This window comes from Tursiops truncatus, chromosome 1, assembly GCF_011762595.2.
Source record: "Tursiops truncatus isolate mTurTru1 chromosome 1, mTurTru1.mat.Y, whole genome shotgun sequence".
NCBI lineage: Eukaryota > Metazoa > Chordata > Mammalia > Artiodactyla > Delphinidae > Tursiops > Tursiops truncatus.
In genome coordinates this window covers 158,923,199-158,942,877 of record NC_047034.1, presented here as the reverse complement: position 1 = coordinate 158,942,877, position 19,679 = coordinate 158,923,199, and the positions used below count along the sequence as shown (strand labels likewise).

The 19,679-nt window shown below is 54.5% G+C and overlaps 1 protein-coding gene and 1 long non-coding RNA gene across 8 annotated transcripts in view; one reads left to right on the top strand and one right to left on the bottom strand.

Annotated features, from left to right (window-relative positions):
• Positions 1–1,364, bottom strand: part of COL16A1 (collagen type XVI alpha 1 chain) — a 51,308-nt gene extending 49,944 nt beyond the window's left edge. For 2 of the 6 annotated variants that reach the window (XM_033839037.2, XM_033839041.2), the window contains exon 1: positions 771–1,362. The gene's annotated coding sequence lies outside the window, so the exon portion shown is untranslated. Of the gene's footprint in view, positions 1–766 lie in introns of all 6 variants that reach the window. The other 4 variants (XM_033839034.2, XM_073792959.1, XM_033839021.2 and 1 more) reach the window with 4 other exon arrangements.
• On the top strand, positions 1,056–19,303 carry LOC117308019 (uncharacterized). Of its 2 annotated transcripts, XR_012326346.1 has the most exons (4): positions 1,056–1,186; positions 1,882–2,006; positions 2,641–2,690; positions 18,963–19,303. It is a non-coding gene; the product is annotated as an uncharacterized lncRNA (long non-coding RNA). The 2 variants fall into 2 exon arrangements; XR_012326344.1 differs by lacking the exon at positions 2,641–2,690.
• Positions 19,304–19,679: the final 376 nt, after the last annotated feature.

The following is a 19,679-nucleotide window of genomic DNA, read 5'->3' as shown; positions in this document are numbered from 1 at the left end:
CACGGGCACATATACACAGAGACATAGTTGTGCCCGTGTGTGCATACAGTCCTACCTGCACACAGGCATGGTCACAGAGACACATGTTCACGGTACACCTAGACACACCAGCTAGTACATATACACGTGCACACGGCGAGCCTATGACTACCCCTCCATAGGCCCTCCTGTCGGGAAGTTCTTATGCAAGTCTGACCTCATTCCCTCCAGCTGTAAAGGAATTGTGTTTCCCCTCCCTCTGCTCTGGACAGGGAATGAGAGCAGGAAGGACCCCTAGCCTCAATATATTTGGAGATAGGACCCCAATCTCCTTCCTCCCGGGGCAGAACTGCTCCCCCACCCTATTCATCCCCCATTCTGGTGGCATGCACATCCTATCTCTCAAACCCTATCCTGACCTCCCCCTCCTGCCAGTCAGTGGAAGGACTGGCAACTGTGAGAGGCATGTGAATGCACGTGAACTTCAATGTGTTCCCTGTCCCCTTCCTGCTCCTGACCTCTCGACTTCACTCCTCTAGCCCCATCCAGAGCAGGGGGCTCCAGGGATAAAAGAGAAGCTTCCAAGGAGATGACCCCATCCATATATGAAGGCACAGATCTGGGGGCAGGGAGAGTCAGAACTGCAATGGAGGTAGAGCTCATCCTGCTTTAAAGAAGGGGACTGAGGTCCAGAGAGGGGATGCCTCTTGCCCCAGGTCACACAGCAAGTCAGGGGCAGAAGGGGCCCTTCAGTGAAGAGGCCCGGGGCAGCCCGCTCCGCCCCCACTTACCGTGGCTGGGGATCCCCGCCACCTCACTGTGTAATCCAGGCAGCCCAACGCAGCCAACCGCGGGAAGCAGGGCCTGGGTTCTTCAGACCCGCTGGAAGCTCCTCGATTACTTCTGGCCGGCCTCGGGTCCCCAGTTTCCCCTGTCCTGAGCTTTTGGGGCTGAATGCTGCCCCGCTCGCATGCCCGCTCGCCTGCCGGGGACTGCCGGCCACTCCGGGTGGGGGAAGAGGGGGAGGCACCAGGGGGCTGGGGACTTGCCAGGGCCGCTAATGGAACACAGCTGGACCCGCCCGCCAGGCAGGAGGAGGGAGGGAGGACCGGGAGGGGTCTCCAGCGGTGGCAGAGGCGGCAGGACGCAAGGCCCACTCCTGGCCTGGCGGCGCTCCCAAGCCCATCCCTCCCACTTGCCCCGCCAGGTAAGCGAGCGAGCAAGGCGGGACCCTGCGTGCCCGGAGTTGCCCTGCAAGGGGCTCTGGCGGCAGGCGGGTGGGCGGGGAGTCCGGCCCTTTAAGAGCCAGGCCTGGAGCTTGAAGAGCCTCCCCTGTGCCACCCCCTTCCCCTTCCCTCGCTGGGCCTCCAGAAGGGTGGCGGGGCTGGGGGGAGGGGAGGATGGAGACCCTCCTCCCCAGCTCCGCAGCACCCGTGACGTGGCTGCTACCCAAGCCTCCTTGGTCAGCTTTTTCCAGTTTCTGAGCCTAACGTTCCCAGTTAGTCTGTTCTCTGACCGTCTGAACTGGGGGGAGGGGGCCCCCTCCAGGAGTTGGGGTGTGTGTGCGCGCCTGGGTGGGTGCTCGCTCGCGAGCTAAATTAACCCCTTCTGCTCTGGACTCAATTCCAGACAAGTGGAACCCAGCGGGTCCCCTTATTCCTACTGACTCCGTGAACTTAGAAGGGCTCAAATCCCTGTCCTCCGCTCTAGCTTTGTGGTTTTGAACTTACTATTTAACTATGACTCCACTTTCTCATCTGTAAGATGGGATAATGACTGCATATACCTCACATGATTGTGAGCAGGAAACAAGTTAGTCTGTAAAAGTGCTTACTAAGGGCACAAAAGAGGAGCTCAATAAATATTCACTGTTATTATCATTATTATTGTGAACGCTGGCAGCGGGCGAGGGGGTGAGACTGGACCGGCCCAGCGATGGAGAGGGTGTTGCTTTATACTCAGGAGCCAAGGAACCGAGAGGAATTGAGGTTGGATGAGAGATTGGACTTCTGAGGAGAAGGAAGCAGGTAATGTGTCCAGTTCTGTCCTGAGGCAGGGGGATGATCAAGGTGACCCTCCCAAGGGTCTCCCCTGGAGGCAGCAAACAAATTTCTGGGCCCCAAGGATGAGGAACTATGGAGAAGTAGGTTCAAGAGGCCCTTGAGTGGTAGGAATGCGTGTGGTGGGAGCACCTGGAGTGCCCTGATGGGGGGGGTGGGGGCTTCCTGGAGAAGCAACATGGTGGAGTCATAGCCCTGTGGCCCCATCTAACCAGAGGGGCGGCAGGCCTGGGGTTTCCCGCCTCTGGAGCCCGAGGCGCTGAGTCAGCGGAAACCCGCAACCACGGCCACGGGGACGCTGGCCGCTGTGGTCCCTGCGCAGAACTGGCTCAGATGTGGCTATGACAGTGGTGGGGCCTGGGAAGCGCTGAGCTCAGCAGGCGGGAAGTGGAGGGGTGGGGCTTTCTGGGAGCTTTGGCCTGAGGAGTGGGCAGGCACCGGCTCCGCCTGCCCATACGTGCTGCGCCAGTGGCGGGCACTTGGGAATGAATAGACAACACCCATAGGTCAGGCTCTGTGCTAAGAACTTCACATAGGCTAGCTCCTTTCATCCTCGCAACAGCCCCAGAAGGAGAATTCTATGCTTACCCCCATTTTACAGATGGGGAAACCTGGAGCCCAGGAACAACTCAACTTGCCCAAGATCGCATGGTTAGTGGATGGTGGGGCAGGGGCCCATGCCAGCTAGGCTGGACCCACAGCACACGCTCTTAACCACTGTGCCATCCTGGGCAACTCCTATATCCTTCCTCCATTCATATCCCAGACCCTCCCGGGCAGGAGGGGACAGCTGGATGCAGTCTAGAAATGGGCCTTTGCCCCTTCCTGCCCCTGACACATACGTGCACCCATCCAGAAGCGTGCAGTTAGATAGGTTCTCTCACGACACGTGTATAGACTCCACGTGCATATGTAGACCCTTAGGTTCACACAGACACATGCACACACTTGATACTCCTCCACGTAAACAGACACACAGAGACACATGTGTGAGCACAGATGAAGCCACAGAAATATATCCCTGGACGTACTCAAACACAGGTGCATAATTTTCAGAATGCATGTACCTCGCACTGCTTTTACTTGGATATGCACGCATGAGACATATGCATGCACACACACACGTGTGTGCACATACACATAGAAACACACACCTGTGCCCACAGGCATAATTCTTCATATATGCAAACAGAAACCTGCAGACCCACAGCACGTACACATGTGTGCACACAGACACAGGTGGCCACACAGACTCGGCTCCCGCAGAAACCCCGACTCAGACACGTACACACCAAGGCACATCCACACACACGCAGGCAGAGATGCTGACACACTTACACGCATTCAGCCCCAGAAAGCCCTGCATGCCAGCAAGCAGGGTATCCCGTGGGGCTGGGCTCAGTGCCCTCACCCCAGATGGCATCGCCACGAGGTAATCAACGCTGCTAATTGCCACCAGCTGCCCCGGAGCCTGCCTGCCGCTGCCGGGCGGGGCTCCCAGGCCTCCTGGGCCTGGGGTTGTGTGCCCAGATGTCGGTAGTGCCAAGGGTCCACCCACCCCATTGTTCCTGCTGGCCACTGGGGAATCCCCAGCTGGCAGGGGCAGCACCTGGCGCTGGCTAGAGTGAAGAGCCAAGACAGGGCCTGGTCCCAGGTCAAGCCCAGGAGCTCCCACCGGGCCAAGCAGAGGTGAGCTGAACCGCCACAGGCACACGTGCACACCTGGGCCCCGGCCTGTGGGCACACAGGTGCAAACACATACACACACGGGCGTATCACACTTAGCCGAAACAGACCTCCTGACTGTTGCCCACAGAGCTGCATCTCCCTGTCTTCCTCATTCTGATAAACCCCACCATAGTTCATTCAGACGCTCAGGCAAACAACCTAGGAGTCACCCTTGGCCCCTTCCTTTCCCCTGCCATCCCTGCTCTCCTGTGGATTCTACACCCAAAACGCAGCCCACATCCACCTACTTCTCCCCGGTCTCACCCAAGCCACCATCCTCTTCTGCCTGGACTATTGCAGGAGCCTCCCAACCCCCTACTTCCCACCCAGCGGCCAGCAAGACCTTTCCAAACCTGGATCCGCTGGCTTCACTCTCCTGCTTCAATCTTCCAGTTTTCATTTCACCTAGAAGAAACCCCCAAATCCTTCCCTTGACCTTACCAAGTCCTTCAGGATCTGGCCTCTGCCTTCCTGTCCAGCCACCTCACCCCCAGAAGCTGTGGTCCCACGGGCCTCCTTTCTCAGTCCTGAATTCACCAAGTTGGTTTTCTCCTCCGGGCTTTTGTACCAAGTCATCCCTCTGGAAGGATTTGTCCCTGATCTTTGCGAGGCTGGCTCTTTGACACAGGTCTCACCTCATAAGTCACCTCCTCAGAGTGGCCTTCCCTGACCACCAGGTCTAGAGGAGCCCTGAGTCACTCTCTAGCACGTGACTCTGTTCGAAATCTCTGCATAGCTCCGGCATTTGTTTGTGCACCGTCTTTCTTTACTAATAAGCAAGAGTCTCCAGGAAGGGCCTCGTCTGCTGGTACCCACTGCCCTGCAGAGGATGAACGCAGAGGGTGAATTAGCAGATGAACACACACAAGCACTGTCTGGACACTCGGACACGGACAGCCCCCACAGGGGCACAGACATGAATGTTCCTGTGGGCAGAGATACACACACATGCCCAGCTTCTGGGTCCCAGAGGAGAGACTGAGATCAGAGGACCAAGGTCTCCTCTGCCTCCTTGGGTTCCTCTGAGTGTCTCTGTCCCGTCTCTTTGTGACTCCGGCTTGTCTCTTGGGGTGTGCTCCAAGACAGAGAACACGATACACTCAAAGGGCAAATGTTGCCAGAACAAAGAGCTACAGCACTCCTATCACTGTCACAGTGCGACCATTGCAATGTCCCAGAGCCCTCCCAAGCAGCGTGCCCTGTCCCTGTCCCATCCCATATAAGGAAAGACATTTGCCCCGTTTTTCTCCGCTCAGCACATTGAAAGTATACGTACTCTGCCCAGTCAGCAGATGACTTAACAGGTTCCCTGGCTATAAAAACAGACAAGCAACCCATGCTCAGGGTCGACTTTCCCTGGCTACCAGGAAGTCGGCCCGCTGTTCTTGCAGCAACCCTTCTCTTTAATAAACTCTATCTTCCTTACATTCTGCCTTGTGTCTGGAAATTCTTTTCCAGCCCGCGCTCAGACCACGACATCTCTCTCACTGAATCTGGCCTGCTTTCTCTGCATCCGGTTCTCTAGCTCTCTTTCCTTCCTCTCTGTGACTCCGGCCCCCTCTCCAGCTCTCTCTCTTCTTTGTCTCTGTTTCTGTCTCTTCTGTTGCCCTCTGTTTTTGGATCTGCGTCTCTAACTCTGCATCTCCCTCTGTGTCTCGGGTCTGTTTCTCGCACTTTCTGCGTCTTTATGTCCTTATCTCCTATCTCTCTTTGTCTTGGAGCTTCCGTGTTCTCTGCTTCTCTTCACCCTGTCTCTTTCTCTCTGTCTCTCTCTGGTTGTGTCTCTGTTTCTGGCTCTGTATGTCTAACTCTCTGACTGTGTCTCTCGTTCTCCCTCCTTCCCTCTCCTCGCTCTAAATCAGCCCTGCCACCATGTCTCCACGGCTCTCTGCATCCCCGGGGCAGGGGGACCCATGTTTCACCTCTGGTGGCAGCTTTATGGTCCCAGCAGGTGGGGCGGTGCTCCACTTTGCTGATGCCCTCCTCCCCCCGCAGGGCCATGGCGAGCTCCACACTGACACCCCCAGCCCTGGCAACTTTGGCCCTGGCAACAGCATTCTTAGATACCCAACAAGGGTGTCTTACTTCAGTAGCACATGACACCAGGCACCTGTTTGGAGCTTCTGGAGAGGTAAGCCCAGACTCTGATGGGCTTTGCAGTAGATGTGGCAATGGTCAGGCAGGTAGACACTGGGGGGAGGAGGCGGGAACGCTCCAGGCATCCTGGACCCCAGCTTGGTTGTCCCCAGCTCTGCCCACCTGTTCTGAGGGACCTGTGGAGAGGTGACAGGCACAAGAGCCCTGGATTCCAGACCTACCTCTACCCACTGTGTGCCCCTGGGCCCCAGCCTCCCCACCATACGAAGAGGTAAACCGTAGGATCCCGTGTTAACCCACCTGGTGTGTTAAAGCACCACAAACCACCTTGACTGATTACCTCGGTAACTCTCAGCCAGGGCAATTTTGCTCCTCAGGAAACATTTGGCAATGTCTGGAGACATTCTGGGTCATCACAGCTTGGTGGGGGGACACCTCCTAGCACCCAGAGGGTAGAGGCCAGGGGTGCTGCTAGACATCCTGCAATGTACAGAAGAGTCTCGCACAATACAGAATTATCTGGTCCGAAATGCTCTCCCCTGAGGGGAAGATTCCGCTCCTCAGAATTCCCACGCTCTCTGACCTGCACTAAACTCTTAATCATCCTCTGACCAGGGGTGGGGGGGGCTGTTAGAAGACAGTAGGGATTGATCCTGCCTCTGCCTTTAATAACAGCAGCTAACATTTACTGAGCCCTTTTGAAGTGCTGGCTGGCAACATACACAGAGAAACTCATTTTAGTCTCACAACAACGGCAGGAGGCCCAGGCACTGTTACAATCCCCATTCTAAGCCCGAGGAGACAGGCAGAGAGAACACGAGGAGTCAGCTCAAGGTTACACAGCTGGCAAGGATGGAGCTAGATATGAACTGATCACTTTGGGACAGACCCACAGGGCAGAGTCCTCTCTGGAAAGGAGCCCACACAGCAGGGGCCTGGGCAAGTCCTTTTCCCTCTCTAGGCCGCCATTTTTTCATCTGTCAAATGAGATCTACTCTCTCATTTAACCCGGCAACAATTCTAGGAGGTGAGACACTGTTACCACCACTTCACAGGCTAGAAAGGCAAAGATTCATGATTTAAGTCTCACGGTCATAGGGCTGGGAAGTGGTGGGACAGAGATTTGAACTCAGCTCTGCCTGACTCCAGGACCCATGACCTTGGTCAGGACACCTGCCCCCTGCCCCTGCCCCCCCAATCAAGGTGCTATAAAGCAAGAGAGCAGAAGCTCTGGAGCTTAGAGGACTTGGTAAACACAGACTGTCGGGCCCCACCCCCAGAATTTCTGATTCAGCAGAGTTTGCTTTTCAAATAAGTCCCCAGGCAACGCTGGTGCTACCAGCCCAGGGATCACATTTGAGAACCCCTGCAACAGAGCATGGTGTTAGATCGCCTGTACCTGGGTTCAAATCCTGGCTCTGTAACTTGGTGGTATCACTTAACCTCTTCCTCGGAAAATCAGAACTACAGCAACATCTGTCACTTAGGGTTTGCTGAAAGGATTAAGGGAGAGAATGGCTAAGAGAAAGGCTCACTCATGCTGCTGGCACCTAGCGAACATGCTCATAAATGCTCGCCAGCGTAACAATCCCCAACACAGGCAAGTCCCTCCTCCCCAGACAGACTGGAAGCTCCCAGGGGTGAAGGACTAAGCAAAGGCCTAAAACTTCCTTTTCTCCTGTCCACCAGCCACCTCCCCACATCTGCACAGAGCGGGACACAGAGATGACATCTCAGAACAAACACAGCAGGGACAGTGGGATGTAGCCCACATCTACCAAGGCATCCCAAGTGTCCTATGCCCTGTGGCACAGGCCTGTGGAGAGGGGTGAGGGTGGAGCACAGGCAGCACTGAAGACCCCCAGATGGACCTGGCCCCTAGCCTTCCTCCAGGCCCTGCCCCATCCCCAATAATCCCTTTTGGGGCAAGAGTTGGCCACGCAAGGCCCTGGTAGGATAGTTTGTATACCCTTACCCAAGCAACCCTTTGGGTACCAACCAACTCAACTCACAGTCCTGTTATGCTGTGCGACCTTTAGCCAATCGCTAGGCCTCTCTAGGTCTTAGTTTCTTTACCTAAAAGTCAAACAAGAACTCAGCATAGTGGTTAACAGTGGCGGCTCCAGCCCCAGAAAAACTGGGTTCAAACCCCACTCCTGCCACTTACTAGCTGTGTGACTTTTGGCAAATCCCTTCATCTCTTAGAGACAGCTTCAGTTTCCTTGTTGGTAAAATGGAATTGTCCACGGCTCACAGGGATGCTGTGAGCGTTACCTGAGATGATCAATTTCAAGCGCTGAGCACAGTTTCTGGAGCTCAGTAGATGCCAGGTATTCCATACATGCGACGAGAGAGTGTAACCTTACCACCACTACAAACACAATCTGTTGGCTGCCTTCCCTTCCCACCTGTCCCTCACATGTTTAGCTTTGAGACTATCTTCACCTTCCTTCCCAATAGGGGCTGAGAAAGGCAGCTGGGAACAGTCTCCCAGAAGGGGTAGATCTGAGCAGAAGCTTGGAAGAGGGAGGGTACACCCCTCCCTGTAATCAATTATCAGCCTGCTAGACTGCAAGCCATAGAAAGCGCTGTTTTTGCTACCATTTTATCCCCAGAGCCTATGACAGAGACTAGGCACTTTATAAATACTGGCTGCAGGAATGAAAGAGGGCCCAGGACAAACTCCCTTCCGTGGAGAGCGGGCCAAGGAGTCCCCTGGGTGAGGCGTGGTGGGGAGAGGAGTCCCGGATTCTCTTTTTGCATGCTCCTCAGACAGTTGGACTCATAAATTCTTTGAAACCTGGAATCTCTGGTAGAGAGAAACTCTGGCTGCTGCCCAGCCCCACCTCCTCCCAGCAGTGCCCGGGGCTGGGCTTGGGAGGCCTGACAACCTAGCTGGAAAGGGAGGCTGAGGGGGTGGGCAGGGCAAGGGAAAATTCAGAGTGCAAACCAAACTTTTTCATCAAGGCAAAAAATAAAATCTAAGCTCAGAGAGGGTTTAATCCTGGCTCTGCTGCTTCCTGGTTTTGTTCTCTTCCTTCATCTCTCTGAACCCTTCGTTTCCATATCTGTAAAATGGGGTGATAATGATAACACCCACCCACATGGAATTGTTTGGAGGATTAAATGCGATAATGTATGAAACTAAGCTAAGTCCATAGTAAATGCTCAAAAACGTGTGTTATTAATATTATTATTATTGGGGAGGGCGATATAATTCACCAGGGACTCTTGCCCTGCACCTCACACCCATGCTCATCCCCTTCCTATTTACAAAGCTGATTTCATGTAGCTTTGAAAGGTCAATGACATTTCCAACAGATATCAGACTTTTTTTTTTCCCCATTAAGTGGCCTAAATAACAAATGATATGTAAAGAAATAAAACCAACTTGAGTATTGTCAGCCTTGACCATTCAGAAAAGGCTAGATACTGGTGGTTGGAAGACAAAGGACAGGTGGTTGAAAGGTGGGGAGAAAAAGCCTGGGACTGGGGAGCTGGCTTCAGGGCCAGGGTCAACCTTGATGCACTGTTTGGCTTTAGGAGGGCCCCTGCCCTTTGCCAGCAAGGAAAAGTTGATCTTAGGGACGCTTGAGTCCCTTCCATTCCCCAAGTCTGAGGCTCTTAACCCTGTAATGACCCAAACATGCCTCCTCCTCAGAAAGGGGAACAGGGTGAGGTGAGCCAGACCCATGCAAAGCCAGGATGCTGCCCCTCCTCTCCCCCGCTCTGGCCCATGTGTTCCACATTCACCTAAGTGCCCCTGTGACCAGGCCCCAACCACCTTAGCTGAGCCCCAGGGGTAGGGTGGGCAAGGCGAGTTCACCACACCCATTAATCCTCCTCTGTACATGCAGAAGGGGAAAAAGATAGGTGCCAGAGATGATAACTAACTTCCTAAGCTGGGACTGAACCCACGTGTAACACCCAACACGTCACTGCCGCTTGTTAAAAACTAACTTTTTGGCAAGGGCGCACCACCCAGCTTGCGGGATCTTAGTTCCCCGACCAGGAATGGAACGCGGCCGGGCGGTGAGAGCACCGAGTCCTAACCACTGGACCACCAGGTAATTCCCGTAAAAAAGTAATTTTAATCATCAGGACAATCCTAAGTATTTATCATTATTCGCATTTCACAGGTGAACGGGTGTCATCCTCAACTTGAGCGCTTTGCAGTAAGGAAAAGAGCCCTAAGAAGTGGCTAGCTAAGAGTCGGAGCTGGGATTTGAATCCAGGGCTACCAACAGCACAATCTGCTGTGTGATAGGCCCCTTCCTGTCCCCTGGGCTCAGCTTTCTCATCTGTTGAATGGGGATGCTAACTCCGGAACCTCTAAGATCCACGTTGGGACTTTTTGCTGCTCCGAGCCCAGGTCCCCACCCAGAAGCCTAGAACATCTCCGTGGGCCTGGGCGGGAGAGAAGGGCAGGTGTAGACGTGACTGTCCCGCGGGCGGGTGGGGGATGGGGGGCTGCCGCCAGACACACAAAAACAACTAAATAAATCAGGCCCGGGAACTCCTAATCCTTCCCGGCTGTGTTTGCTGCCGCTCACCCAGCCTGGGCCGCCATCGCCTGGCCAGCTCCCGGGCCTGGGAGGGGGACGTGGCACAGCCAAGAGCGCAGAGTCGGGCCAACAGGATCAGAGCGATGCCAGGCCGTCAAGGCGGCCTAGGTTCCCGAGATGGGGGGAAGGCCCTGCCGGCAGGGTGACTCAGGCCTCCCAGACCCCCTCCCGCGCAGGCACGTTCCCGCGCCTCAGTCTATTTTTAGAGCCGCCTCCAGGCCTGAGCGTTGAGGGGCAGGGAAGGGGTTGCTGGTGGGGATCAGGCGCCTGACCAGCTCCTCCAGCTCGGGACTTAAGCCCCAGGACCTCCAGCTATTCTATCTAGAAAAGAACGGAAACACTTGGGGTGTGGGGAGAGGTGCAGGCCCAGAAAATGCATCCTCCTTTCCCCCGCCTGCTCCACAAGGCCTGGCAGTTCCAGGGAGCTGGGCGCGGCCTCTCAAGAAACGACCTCTGTTAAGTGGGGCCAGGAGCTTCCCGACGGCTGGTCTGTCTGGCTATTGGACTGAGGGCCAGAGCGGGCTGGGCTCCCGAGCGACCGCAGTGAATGGGGCGGGGCAGGGCGGGGCGCGGCGGGGCGCGGCGGGGGTGGGGAGTGCTGGGGTGAGGGGAGGATGCTTCCAGGTTCGGGAGATCCCCACCCCGCCATAGGCCACGCTCCTATCCCTCCTTGGGCCGCACCCACGGCCCCGGTGGCTTCCCTGACTCCACCCTAGGCCCCGCCTCCTATCTGGCTCCGCCGGGAGCCAACCTGTATACGGTCCCAAAGGTCCAGGGAGGTCTAGATGCCGGGCGTCTAACAGCCTGGGACTGGAGCTGAGCCTGCCTTTGGGGGCCGGGTTAGAAGTGAAAGGAATGGGGGCCTCTCCCTCCCCCAGCGTGGGGTCGGGGAGAAGGAGAGCGTTGGGGGGGCAACAATGGCGCCATTGACGGGGAGGTCTCTAGGCTGGGGACGTATCTATCTGTGGGAGCCAGGCGGTTTTGGAGGCTGAAGTGGTGGAGGCAGCCCGGAGCACGGAAACACCCCTGTAATACGCGGGCACAGAGCTGCGCGCGGAGGGACCTGGACAGAGGTCTCTGGCCTGATGCCCCTACTACTGGGCCCTAGAGGATGAGGCCACAGTCCTGGCGAGTGGGGGCAGCTGATGGCCCCAAATACAGCCGCTCTCCTATCGAGTTCAGGGACACGGGGTTTGGAAAGGCCCAAGTGGAGGCCCATCCCACTGGGGGTGAGGGGCAGAGGATGAGAGGCGGAGCCTGTCTCCCAGCACCAGCCCTCCATCTAGTGGGAAGTTTGGGAATCGCGCGATGCAGAGAAGGGGTGGGGGGAGGGGTCCATTGCACCCCGAATCCATCCTTCTTCTCCCTCGATGTTCTGCTGACACCTTCCCACCACCATCCTGCTCTGCCCCATCTCAGGGATTTGCCCCAGATAGTCATTGGAAGATCTGCCCTCCGCCCTTCCCCCCAAGTCCTGTCCCTTCTTCCTCATAATTATCTAGGGATAATGCTTCTGTCCATTACTGCCACCACCAGGGGTCCAGGCAGCCACCATCCTTTGCCTGGATCCCTGCAGCTCCTACCAACTGCTTTCCCCTGCCTCAAATTTTACCCTCTGCCTATTCATTTTCTACTAATAGCCAATTAAATGTTTCTAGACCAGAAATCTGCTCGGGTCTCTTCTTCGATTAAAATTTTTCAGTGGCTTCTTATGGTCAGATTAACTCCAAACCTTCGCTTGGGATTTAGGAGGCTGTTCATCACCCAGCCCCACCTCCTTCAGTCCCAGCTATTCTCACAGGGCAGTTGTCAGTTCCTCACACACCCCTGTTGGCTCTTACCTTGAGTCCTTCATACCTGCTGTTCCCTCTTCCTGGAACACTTTTCCTTGCTGTCTTCAGGACTCATATGGCAAAAACTTCCCTCCTTGAGAGGCTTTTCCCGACCTTCTGGCATGAGCTAGGTGCCCCTTATCTGAGCTCCCACAGGACCCGGTGCCCGGGTCTCTCATCACCTATCCACTTTTTGTGGCAGGATCATTTATTGAAATGTTAATTATTTTGCTCCCTTCCCAGTTCCAAGCTGGTATCCGAACCCTCTGATTTTTCTAGCCTCTGGAAACTTGTGCGGGGTTGAACATAAAAGCTGCTTGAAGTCTGACGGCGCATCCTGATTTTGAAAAAGCTAACCTTCTGGAAGTGACTGTGCTAGGTGTTCCCAAGGGGATGGGGAGAAGAGGGCAGCCAATGTGGGCAGAGAAAGGAGAGAGCGCAGCTAGCTGCAGAGGAGCCAGAAGTGGGGGGCATCTGAATGGTGGGGATCTGTGGCCGGCAGTCCCTCCCCTGACAGATGATGGGAGCTGGGGGGCAGGTGGAGCACCTGGGGAGGCTGGAGCCCAAGCACTGAGGTACTAGCCTCAACGCTTCCGGGTGGCAGAGGAACAGCTGAGCTGCCGAACCTCGAGGGACCACGTGGACTAGTACAATGGGCATCTATCTCTGTGTAACTAGTGCACCCGGAATCAGGACTCCATACTTAGACCCTGGTGGGACAGCAGGTCCTAGCATGAGCCTACAGAGAAAGTGGCAGACGGCTCCGGGGATGGTTGAGATTGAATCTTCTGCCAACTTCTAGGCAAGGGCTAGAGTGAGAGTCAGATTGGAGCTGATTTAATGAGAATACAGAAATAGTGTGTTTCTTGAGTCTGTGTGCCAACAGTCCCACCTGCTCCACCTGTCTGTGTATCTCACTGCAGGACGGAGACTAGGTGTGCCTCATTCAGAATTGAATCCTTAGGACCCAGCATGGTGCCTGGCACATAGTAAGTATGCATTCAAAATGTATTTGCGGGACTTCCCTGGCGGTCCAGTGGTTAAGACTTCGCCTTCCAATGCAGGGGGTGCAGGTTCGATCCCTGGTTGGGGAGCTAAGATCCCGCATGCCTCAGGGCCAATAAACCAAAACATAAAACAGAAGTCGTATTATAACAAATTCAATAAAGACTTCAAAAATGGTCCACATTAAAAAGAAATCTTTTTAAAAAGAATGTATTTGTTGAATTCATTTATCCTCGGTTGCTACAGAAATCTTTCTAAAACCCAAGTCTGTTCCAGTGATTTGCCGGCAGCCCTCAGGATAAAATCCAAACCTCTACCGCAGCCCACAAGGCCCACTGTGATCAGAACCTGCCTCCCTCGCCGCCTCATCTCTGCAGCCCATCCTCCTCGCACTCCCCGCCCCACCCAAGCCATATGATTTGCAATTTTCCAAACTTGCCAGGTTGTTTCATGCCTCCGCGCCTTTGCTTACATGGCACCCTCTGCTGGGAGTGCCCTTTCCCCTTTCTCTGCCTGCTGAGCTTTCAGTCTTTAAAGCCCAGGGCAAGTGTTGCCTCCTTTAAGTGGCCTTCCCAGACACCCTCCCCACAAAGACAGAGGAGACCCCTCCTGCTCTGGAGCCTATTGCTCACGTCCAGGTCTGGCTCCCTCTTCCCCAAGCCCCGTTTCCTGGACTGTGGGCTGCTCTAGTGTGATGAGTCCCCAGTGCCCAGTGCAGGGCCAGGTACACCATAGGTTCTCCATAAATCCTCCCTGTCCACTGAGCATTACACCTGACCCCGCATGGTCTCCTGATGTAACTTTGCAACCTCTCCCCTCTATGGGCCTCGGTTTTTCTCTCTGCACAATGTGGGGAGTGGAACTCAATGGTCTCTAATGGCCCTTCCTTCCCTCAGTTGGGCTTGGAAGTGATGGTGTGTAAAACATAAATCGCCTGTGTGCACTGCGTGCCAGCTAAGGGCAGAGCCTGCTCAGACACGCAGCTGCACATGGTAGTGCCCAGGGGCCACATGGAAGCCAACCCCTGCCTAGCTGTGCGTGACACTCTCACACTCAAGTAAACGCGGCCTTCATCTCCAATCAACCACTGGCCCTGACAGTGAAAAACTCAGCAGCAGCTGGAGCTGCCAGTCTAGCAGCAAGCTGATATGCAAGGAAGGAGTCTCCTGCAATATGCATGCCCTGAGGCTGGACACCACTGGGGCTCTCCCCTTCCCAGGCCTGCGTATGCAACACCCTCCCTCCACCCCCAGGCCTAGACGTAGATATGGTCAGTCTGTGGTGGGGCACCAAGGGCCAGAGCTTTAGCTCTACCTGCTTCCTGGATACCTGGGAACCTTAAATTCCACATTCATTCATTCATCTATTCAACATTAGCTATGAAGTTCATATCATATGTCAGGCAATGGTATGAATGTCAGTGACTATCACCCTTTTTCACCCTCAGAGGCTTACAGTCTAGTGGGGGAAACAGACAATACATAGGAAATAGGTGCTATAATTCTACATTGGGAGAAGTGGCACTATGGAAGGATTAGGGTGATGTGATAGAAAATGGCCCAGAAGGGCAAGGGGTATGCAGGAGGTGGCATCAGAGCTTCAATCAAAAGATGAGCCAGCAAAGCAGATAACCAGGGAAGAGCCTTTCAAGGGGTAGGTATAGCATATGCAAAGCCCCTGGGGTGGGAGAAACCACGAAATGTGTTCGAGGAGCACAAAGGAGGCCATGTGGCTGGAGCTCTGTCAGAGTGATAGGCAGGGACATCAGGCCCTGCCTCTTGGGCCACTGTGAGGAAACTTAACTTTTATTCTAAGAGCAACGAGAGGTCCCTGGAAGGTTTTGGGCAGAAAAAACAAAATCCATCCCTTCCCCCTGCTTCCTTCCTCCTTGGTATCCTTCTTAGAAAGTATGTCTTCCTCATCTTTACCTTGTCAGTGCCCAGCTCAGGGCCTGGCACATTTGGCATTGGACAATGTTTGCTGAATAAATGAATGACCAAACCAGCCTCTTCTGGCTCAAGGCTTGACTGAGTGGCTCCGAGTGGGTCAGCTGGGCTGCTGAGGAATCTCTGGGCAGCTCAGGATGGGAGTCACCTGGGCCAGACTAAGACTTAGATGTCCTAGTACTCCCCATACATAGTAACCCATGAAGCATAATACTTACGTGTATGCTGAAATGAAAACAACTTCTTTTGGGATTTTTCAATTGCAAAACTGTGGATAAGTTCACTGAAGCAGCATTTCTTCCCACGTGTGTGTGTGTGTGTGTGTGTGTGTGTGTGTGTGTGTGTGTGTGTGTGTGTGTGTGTGTGTGTGTGTGTGTGTGTGTGTGTGTGTGTGTGTGTGTGTGTGTGTGTGTGTGTGTGTGTGTGTGTGTGTGTGTGTGTGTGTGTGTGTGTGTGTGTGTGTGTGTGTGTGTGTTGCTGCCACCTTGCTGGTGCCCCAAGCTGGACTGCCTGTTGGGTCACCCAGGTGCTAGATGGCAGGCCTGGCCTGACTGTCCCCTTGGTGACATGGTCTTGGCTCTTCAGCTCAGGATGACGAGGAGCACCAAGGGTGCCACGGTGGCCCAGGCCTGATAGCGAGCAGCCTCAGCAGCGTTGCTGGCAGCTCCTCAAGGCTGTACCAGTGTGCAGCTGCTCAGTGTGAGAACTCTGGTAATACCCCCTTGGGCCACCAAGGCTTGCCCCTGCCCATCCCTGACCCTCTGAAACTGTAAAAAGTGATCCAAGCCCTAAGAAACTTCTCAGAAGAGGAATCTAAGGCTCAGAGAGGTTATTTAACTTTCCCAAGGCCTCTCAGCAAGTTGGGGATGGAGTTGTGGTTTGAGCACAAGCCTGGCCCCCAAAGCAGACTCCATTCCCTTCCTGGGGGTGGGTGGGCTGGGCTGGGGAAGAACACCAAAGGGCACAGCCTACCTGCCCATATCTGGACCCACAGAGCTGACAAGAACAAACAGTGGAGCTGGACCCTGCCCTCCCCTCGGCCTCTTTCGCTGCCCAGCTGAGCTCTAGGCCTCTAAGCTCAACTCTCCCCCAAGCCCCTCTCTGAGGTCTAGAGAGGGACCTTCATCTAAGGTCCTTGTGTGGGTTCCACAGCATCACACGGGTACAGCAGTGGGCACCCAGGAGGGGCTCTAGAAGCCTGAGCCGGCACAGCCCTCGGGTTCTGGGTCTTAGGATTTGCCCTCACTTTTCTCCCACGTTGGTATACTTCACGGTTTCTATCCTTCCCTCCATGGCAACCACACCTGCTCTGTGTATGGACCCTGCAAGGAGTTAGGCTCAGTCCCCGCCTGGGAGGAATGTGGACCTCCTGGCCTCCTACTCACTGGAGAGAGGGCTCAGGAAACTCAAACAAAGCAGGTCGGTGATTCTCAGGGAGAATGGGAACCTGGGTGGCTAAGGGCAGCATCCCTACATGCAGGCCAGTTTTCCCAATCCGACCCAGGCTGAGCTCTGCCTCCACTGGGTTCCAGTACTGCCCCCCTCCACTCCATGGGTGGGAAGAGACAAATGAGCCTGAGGAAGTGGAGGAGGGGAGGTGGCAATCGATGGCATTAACATGGTGCCCAAATTAAATATTGACTTTTTTGGTTGACTCTGGGGATGACCGGATGGATGGCTGGGGCTGTGCCGTGCCACGGCAGGGGATGGGGACATACCAGCCCAAAGCAGGCCCCGTGGGGAGCTGAGACTGTGGGGATGGCTCACCCCTGCTCCTGCCTGGTCAGAAGGAGCAGGGACAAGGGCTGCAGAGAGCCCAGGGCACTGGATCTATACCTCCACCTTGTGCCTGGGAGCTCCCTATGGAGTATAAAGTTCCCCCCTCCCAGAAGACCTTGGAGCCACGGTTTTGCTGAATGCCCACCCCTATCCTCCCCGACCCTCCTTCAAGGACCGTGGCTGGCCTGCAGCCCAACAAACGAGCAGAATCAATCTCTGTGATGATATCCGTCATCAGGTCTCAGGATCCTGCCTCCCAGGGTGGTAGGGCTGGTTATTTTTGGTCTGTCATTACGTAGGATCTTGGGGAGGGGGTAAGGATGGCCTCTCCATTCTTGGAAACATTCCATCATCCTCTCCAGCTAATTCACCTTCAGAGCCAACAGTGGCCCCTGACCTTTCTCTCCCTCTTTTCATAACTCCACTTCAAGAATTGTCTATCCTGTCTTAATTTCTTCACCTCCCACTCACTCTACAGCCTGCTCCAATACGGCTTCCTGCCATGCCAGTAACGCTCGTCCCGCCCTTCTCCCGAAATCTAGTCCTGTATGTCTAACCATCTACTTCCTACTTGAAATTCCCCCACGACTATCTCCGAGGTATTGCAAGGTTAACATGTTCCAGGTGAAAGTCATGACTGTCCCCCGCCAAAGCTGGTCCTCTTCCTGGCCTCCAAATTCAATGGCCTGGTCATCCATCCAGGTGTGTAAGACAGAAGCCCTCAAGCCACCCTTGGCTTCTTCTGATACCGTCCATACCAGGGGCTGACAATTCCACCATTGCATACATAGAGATTCCATCTCCCTCCGTAGCATCCCCCTAAGTTAAAGTTTCCTTTGTATGGATGGTCTCTTCACCGGTCTCTCTGCATCCATCTCACTCTTCAGTAACTGCCCCCCATCCACTGCCCATCCACCCAGAGCAATCCTATTAAATCTGATCGTGCCACCCGCTGCCCCACACCCTTCTTGACTTCCCACTAGTCTGAAATGCCAAAACCCTTACTGGAGTCTCCTCTGACCTGGACACTTAACATGTGTTTTGAGGGCCTGAGAGGGCAGGGGTGTTCCTGGGGTGGGTGTTCTTGGAGGAGTGCAGGGAGGAATAATGGGGGGTACTGGGGACTGGCTCTAAAAAGCCTCAACTCCTGGACCCAGGGCTGCCCGGGGGGTGGGCAAGAGGAATCCTCAAGGGAAATAAGTCCAGAGAGACGGAAGTTGGCAGCAGCCTGCACACAGGTTCTCCCTCAGGCCACCTGGGTCACCTAGTTTCCTTTTAATTGGTGCAGAGTGGAAGTGAATTAAACCCAGATGAGTTTAACGTGTCTGTCCAAGTGCCATTCCTAACCTGTCTCCCTTCTCCCAGGGGCGGGGCTGCAGTTGGGAAAAAGGAAGACAGGCTGTGGGGGTGATGTAGGGGTGTGTGGGGGGGGTGTGCCCTTCCCCCAGCCCTGCTGAGGTCGACCTGACACCAGTGCACAGGTCTTCTTAGGACTTCCTCCTACTTCCCCAACACCCCTTCCCCACGCGCTTGTGTCCCCTGAATACCCAGATTCCAGGAACACGGACTTAGGGCCTCCTTGGTGCTGGCGCTGTGCTGGGAACCTGCTTTACATCACCTCCATGAACGCTCCCATGACCCAGTGAAGCAGGTAGTACTCCTACCTCCTTTTCAGAGGTCATTGAATTGATTTGCCCAAGGTCACTGCGTTTGTTGTGTCTAGAGCTATGCTGTCCAATTTGATAGCCACTAGCCACGTGGTTACCGAGTCCTCAGCACGTGGCTCTTCTGAATTGAGATGTGCTGTACATGTAATGCACACACTGGATTTCAGAGACAGTATGGAACAAGAAAGCTAAGCACCTCATCCATAATCATCTATATTCACTATGTGTTAAAATGATAGTATTTTTGATATGGTGGGTTAAATATGTTATTAAAATGAATTTCATCTTTTCCTTTTAAAAATAGCTACTAGACTTCCCTGGTGGTGCAGTGGTTAAGAATCCGCCTACCAATGCAGGGGGCACAGGTTTGATCCCTCATCTGGGAAGATCCCACATGTCGTGGAGCAACTAAGCCTGTGTGCCACAACTACTGAGCCTGCGCTCTGGAGCCCGGGAGCCACAACTACTGAGCCCACGTGCCACAACTACTGAAGCCCACGCGCCTAGAGCCTGGGCTCCGCAACAAGAGAAGCCACCACAATGAGAAGCCTGTGCACCTCAACGAAGAGTAGCCCCTGCTCTCTGCAACTAGAGAAAGCCCGCGTGCAGCAACGAAGACCCAAAGCAGCCAAAAATAAATGGATAATTTTTAAAAATAGCTACTGGAAAGTTTTAAATTACATATGTAATTTGCATTATATTTTTGTTGGACATTCCCCAGGGTATGGTCTTATGAAAGTAGGGGTGGTCTGCTCACCTGTGACCTTGCCACAGCCTGCAAGGCACGGAAAGGCTGCAGGTGAGCTTGGGTGAGCTTCTAGGTCTGTCTCCTTCTTGCTTGGGAGGGCAGCGTCCCATTCAGCACCCTGGACAGCACCCAGGGCTGCCTTCCCACCCGGGGTCCTAATATATATAGCACAGAGGCCCAGGAAGGAAAAACTGTGGGAGGGGTGGATACCACCTGCAAAACCCTCCCCAGGAATAATCTCATGTCATGTTCTGGATACCCAGTGAGGAAGGC